The sequence below is a fragment of the Callithrix jacchus genome, chromosome 14, assembly GCF_049354715.1.
Source record: "Callithrix jacchus isolate 240 chromosome 14, calJac240_pri, whole genome shotgun sequence".
Lineage (NCBI taxonomy): Eukaryota > Metazoa > Chordata > Mammalia > Primates > Cebidae > Callithrix > Callithrix jacchus.
The window spans coordinates 106,805,025-106,811,379 of record NC_133515.1 but is presented as its reverse complement, the minus strand read 5'-3'; the positions used below and the strand labels follow the sequence as shown (position 1 = coordinate 106,811,379).

General features: G+C 47.2%; 1 protein-coding gene across 3 annotated transcripts in view; it reads right to left on the bottom strand.

Annotated features, from left to right (window-relative positions):
* Nucleotides 1-6,355, bottom strand: part of LOC128929670 (uncharacterized) — a 361,144-nt gene that overhangs the window by 39,021 nt on the left and 315,768 nt on the right. The window lies entirely within an intron of this gene.

Below are 6,355 nucleotides of genomic sequence, written 5' to 3'. Positions count from 1 at the left end.
TGGCCTTCAGGGGCCTTCCCAGCTTCACAGCTCCTATTCAGGGTCACCCTGCATGCCCTTCCTCTCCGTCTCCATGCTCTTCTCTGCTCCTCTGCTCAGAAGGAGCATATTCCCTCTGCCTGAAACGCCCTGCCCGCTGTTCTGAGTTATGGGCACCTTCCTTCCCTCTTACCAGTGTCTCCTCCAGCTAGCATTCCTCCCTCCCATGCAAAACTAACATCCCTGGCTCCTGTGAGCTCACAGTAATCTTATCCTTGCTCTTAAAATGCCACACTGCACTGGATTTTTGACCCACATGTTTGTCTCCCACAAAGAACTTTGACCTCCAAGGGAGCCGGGAGGGTGGGTTTCTTTGAGCACTCTGGGACTCCGCTGCCTGCGGTTGCTGGATGCCCAAGTTCTCTGTTCACTGTGAGCTCCATAAAACCCAGGATCAGCTCTCTCATGTTTTCCTGCCTAGCACATAGTTAGTGACTAATAAATATTTATGGACTATATGAATCACCTATGAGTTTCTAGAGGGAAAAGAATTTCTCTGTTTATATGTGTATCCCCCAACACTTAGCACAATGCCTAGCACAAGATTAGGTACCAGAAAATGTCTGAATTCAAATAAAGGCAAGTTGAGTCCTGTTACAATCCTGGTTTGATCCTGGCTAGACTTCATCTATTTTGGCCAGGTTTGGCCTTTCGAGAACTCCTCACTAAATAATTAACTGAGGCTTGTCAGAGGCCTCAGGGCTCAACAAACAGTTCAGCTTGGTCTGACTTATGCTCCAGCCTGTTAAGAATTTCTTCTGCACAAACAGCGCATGGCCCAGGGTAACTCCAGAGGACTGATAGGGGGAGAGGAGGGAATGATGGCCCGGCCTTCCAGAAGCCACTCACTGCTATTGAGAGCATGTTGAGGCACTTGATTGAGATAATACAATTTTCCCATTTTAATGTTTCCACTGTTTGGCCAAGTTAAAGAGCTAACCCCTGCACAGGAAGTGAAAATCAGCTGAGATGGCTCAAGTTGGCTCTGTCCTTCCCTGTGTCAAACCTCCCAGATGGAAGTGGGGTCTTTAAAAGCTGAATCTCTGTAACTGTGGCTTCCTCAGGTGTTTTGCGCTTTTATGATTTAACTGGTGGAGATGCCTTTGTATTAAAATGTTTACATCAGCCTCTCTCTAAGTACAGTTCTTGGAACATTTGTCCTCGATCCATGGAGAAAGCTCCTGGGCCAGATGAACTTGGAGATGGAAAGGCTCTGAAGGCCTGCAGTGCGGTTCTCTGGTCAACCTGTCTTACCCCGACATTTCCCAAACTCTGGCTGTAGGATCCTTCTGGCCTGAATACCTGTATGTTTAGAAGGCACTTTGGAAAACAAGAAAACAGTGCTCCAGAACAGAGGTCGGCCCAGCTTTTCTGTGAAGAGCCAGATTGTAAACATTTAGGCTCCGCAGGCTACATGGGCTCTCTGTCTTGGGTTCTTTTGTCTGCATTGGTTTGCGCAAAAACAGGCCGAGGGCTAGATTTGGCCACACGCTGTAGTCATTTGTCAATCCAGTCTAGAATATTTTCCCCTTGACAACCAGTTGCCAGGCTGCACTTGAGTCATAGCAGCGGAGCTGCTCTTAACAGTCGCTCGCTCCTTCCCTTTTGGACGTCTACGGAAATTGTTCTCATAGAGCGTTTCCGCAGCAATCCCAGGCAAATGCTAAATAATAATAAGCATTAATACGAATGCCAAACCACACCTGGTTCTGGTCACTTTCTGTGCATCCTCAGCACTGTTGTGCTTGTGCTGTCATGCCCGCTCTCTGTGAGAGCCACTGGGGAAGGCCGTCCTCAAACCCGGCCATACAGCTGCAGGCACCTGTATGCTCCTGTCTCCTGTCAGATGGCTGGCTAGCAGGTTGGCCGGGCTGAACTATGGCTGCGTCAAACCAATTTTGCAACAACCCTTGCTTACAGGGCAGGGAGCCACACGCCAGGGCCACTTGCTCTAAGCAACATCCCTGACTATGACCAGCTGCTCATCCAAGTCCTTGCTGTGTTTTTTTTTTCCCATAGAGACCTGTCCAGTTCAGGGATATACACTCAAAAACACCTGTATTCAAATCTTTTTTTTCATCATAATACTATTTGTGTGATCTTGAACACTTTAATAAATCTCTTTATATCTTAGTTCCTTGGTCCCAAGTGTGGTACCACCACCTCCCTTGCTGTGTTGCTGGATGGGTCCCAAGGTGAGGTGGGAAGGTGCCCAGGAAGCTCAGGAAGCACCTCTCACCTCTCCCTTTTCCAGGGACAGCCCAGTCTTCTTGGGAAAAGCTCCCCCTCGCCCAGGATGTGGGGCAGACGGGACATGACCAGCCTGCCTGGTCTTCTGAGACAGCCGAATTGAAAGAGTGCAAGAAAAAATAAAACAAGGCATGCGTGGGGCTGGGGAGGTACAAGGAGTGATCAATTTTAGCCCAGGAGTTGGGGAAGACTTCACAGGAGACATCTGAGCTAGAATCCTGTGGGGACTCAGATTTGAGCAGTGGGGAATGGAGGAAGGAGATTTGGGGCAGACAGAGCAATAGGAGCAGGACATAGCACCTGCCCTCCAGGTATCTCCCCGCAGACACGGGCTGATCCCACCCTGACACCGAAGCCCAGCCTCTCTCATACCCAGGAGCCTTTTCCTCAGCCAGACAGTGAAGCCAGAGAATAAAGCTCATTTTGCCAAATGGACCGCTAATGTGTCCACGGCGTGTCTCCCCCTTTTAGAACCTAACCCCCGAGGGTGCTCTTCCCCCAAAGTGCACAAAACTGCTGCCTCTACACTTGCCTCCATGCTGGGACTTCAGACAGGGCTGTGAAGATAAATCTAATGACTGGTAAAACCAGTTTATCACGGAAAACTCTGGATTTTCACATCTTAGATCACCCTTCTGCTGAATTCTGGATTTCTGAAATGCAATAAAAACACTTTCTTTTCTAGCACGCTGCTGGACTTATTAAAAAAATTTATTTAAACCTCAAGACACCCTGTTTTCCTGATTTACAGGTGAAAAAAAAATCAAGTTTCAGTTAATGCAGTGGCATGTCCGAGGACACACCGCTAGTTGGAGGAAGAATGAATGATACTGTAGCAACATGGCAGTGAAGCTTCACTCACTTTACCCTACTAAACACACATCGTTGAGAATTTGAATCCCAAGGCAGCCACGCAAACCCAAATTCATATTTTTGTTTTCTTCTCCCTGTGATCTCCCTCATGGTTTGCTGTATTTCTCTGCTGCCCCCTCCCACCCCCTGACAGCTTCAGATACACACACACACACAGGATTCAAAATACTAAAGACACATCCAGTTAAGATGTGTCCTTTTGATATGAGGAAGCAGAAGGAAAAGCACGAAGTCCTCACCGTCTGGTTTCTGCCCTCAGACAGAGGAATATGCCCATTTGCACTATGATGCCAAGTTCAGTTTGCTTCCTGCTTTGAAACCAACCAGGGAGAAAACGGCGTTCATGACCTTCAATGAGTGTCATTCCTGGTAATTTCCCTGGAATTTTTGTGTCCTTAAAAATTTTTCCTATGACAAAATCTTGCACAGAACTGTGCCATCCTGAGCGTGGATGGGTCCCCATCACCCCACCCACTGGTGTCCCGAATTGCCCTGGCGGTGCCGTCAGCAGCGGCCCTTGGTTTTACTGACAACCTTCCCCCAGCTTCCTTGGGCGCACTTTGCAGTACCTACCCAAGGGACTGTGCATGAACTGAGAGACGGAGCCTCAGGCTGTCTCTCTGAGGAGGGGACAGGGCCCCCTCCTCGGTGTCCCCCAGATGGTTATAAATGTCCCTGGCATTTGTTTACCCACACTAGACAGTAACCAACATTCAGATAAATGAAGTTGGCGCCTGCAGGATTTATGATCTCCTCCTGTGCTTTGCATTGTTTCATCAGGAAGTTAACATATTACAGAGTGAAATCCTTTACAAGCATGTGCAAACACAGAGGCACCATTAGCAGTAAGGCAGTCCCAGGGGTCAGATGGACCTCCAGCCTCTCACCACCTCAGAAAGGAATATGCAGCCGGCGTCACTTGCTGGCGGGCAAACAGTGTTGGCAAACAGCACCAGGGTTCTTCTCTTTTTCCTCTGTATTTACTTTTTTCCTTTTTAAGGTTCTCATTTTGAAGAGGCAAGGTGATGAACAGGAACGTATGATGGGGCCCTGTCTCCAGACACTCCCCTCCCAGAGAGCCAGGAATTAGGGAAGGTAAATTGGGGTCAGGAAAGGTGGTGTTTAGTATGTTTGGACAAGGCTGGGAGCATGTGGGGAATCAGCGTGAGGCATCCCACCTGGAGGAGGAGGCTAGGCTGCGCCCCCGTTCCATAAGCCCGGCTCCACGAAGTCTAGCCAACATCTGGAATGGATATCGAGAGACACAGGCGGCCCTCACTGGCGCGCCGGTCTACCTTTGTACTTTTCGTTGCAAATTGAAAAGCAAAACAGACATCAAGGATATATTTATATAACTGTCTTCAAGTTGCATTTTCTACTCCCATCTGCTGCACATGATAAGTTTCAAGTGTTTTCTAATAAAAAAAAAAAAAAAAGGAGGGTGTGGTGGGGTGGAAGGAAGCCTGGGTGTGCGCGTGTGCGCCTGAACGTATGCTCCTTATTTGGTGTGGAGACTGAGCTGTCTCGGGCTTTGTTGAAAAGGAGCAGTTAAAACATGCAGTCTCTGAAGGCATTACTGTTTTAAAACGTTCTGATCATTTGCATGTCACGCTTATTCAAAAAATTTGCATTGGATCACATTAAAGAAAAGGAGGGTATATTTCTGAAATTCTTAGCCTCCTTGCTTTAGGGGAGAAGGTTAGTGGGGAAAGAAGCACATCTTTTTGTTGTTAAGTTTTTGGAGAAAAGAGAAATGTGGAGGCATGAGATGGTGGAGTGAGATATTTAGGGAATAATATAGCAAAAGGTAGAGGTAGATCAGGCAGATCCAAGATAATTGAGGTTTTCTACATTTAGGTAAGGATGTGAATCCAGGTTTTCTACCTTTAGGTAAGGATGTGAATCCAGGTTTTCTACATTTAGGTAAGGATGTGAATCCAGCTGTGACTTGCTGATTTTCATGAATGAAGCTGGACCCACCACCAGCCACATTTGGTGCACGGTTGGGCAGTTCAGAGAACAGTCACAGCCAAAACCAGACCTTTACTTCTCAGTTAATAGGGAGTGGGAGTAAAGAACCAGGAGAGAGGGATTCCACAGTTTTTCTTTTACCACTAGGCCATGCTAAAACACAAAAAGCAAAGTAATAAATCACGAGCCAACAACCCAGATAATTCAGGGTGTATGAAAACAAGTGAAGCCAGGCACGGTGGCTTTGGCCTATAACCTTGTAAGCCTGAGGCAGGAGGATCACTTAAGGCCAGGAGTCCAAGACCAGCCTGGGCAAAATTGCAAGACCCTGTCTCAACAGTTTTTTTTTTTAATTAGCGAAGCATGCTGATACATGCCCATAGTCCCAGCTACTTGGGAGACTGAGGCAGGAGGATCACTTGTGCCAGGAGTTCAAGGCTGTCATGAGCTATGATTGTGCTACTGCACTCCAGTCTGGGCAACAGAGTGAGATCCTGTCTCCAAAAGAAAAGAACAAATCAGTCTAAACATCTGGATGTGGATGGGTAAAAGTAAGGTGTTCTCCATGCTTCAATTAGCTGAATATTCTTCCAGCTTGTCACTTTGAAGGTGACAGTCCATCTGGAATATTTTAGAGGAAAGGCTGGATGCCCAGTTTATCTATTGATTGCTCTCCAACCCATATTTCTACTGGTGGTTTTCTCTCTGTCCATATGCAGATGAGCTTCTACAGATCTGGAAATGCATGTCCTCCACTGGCACACTGGACAAGAAGACCATCAGTCATGTGCACTTGACTTCTCAGAAGACATGAGGGCTGCCTCCTGATTTCAGTCAGCAGAAAGTGTTGGAAAGAACAAGGCTTTGAAATGAAACAGACATGAGGTCAAATCTGGGCTCCCCTGGTTCCCGCCATTGGACCAATTACTTAGTCTGTTTAATTCCCAATGACCTCATGTGGCAAATGAACCTAATAAGAAGTGTCTTCCAGGGTAGGCAGAATTCATGGGTTAACGTTTGTAAAATGCTGAAAGTGTACTTTTGGTAGGAGTTAGTACAGAATACGTGTTTTTACAGTCCTGTATCGCTGGTTCAATGAGCATTGTGCATGTCCCTCTGGGCTCCTGCTTACTCATGGCAGACATCCTAATCCGTCTCTGCATGCTTTCCCACTGAGTGCGGTCTCAGCCTAAGGATCCTTTTCACTGAAGCTCTCCATACA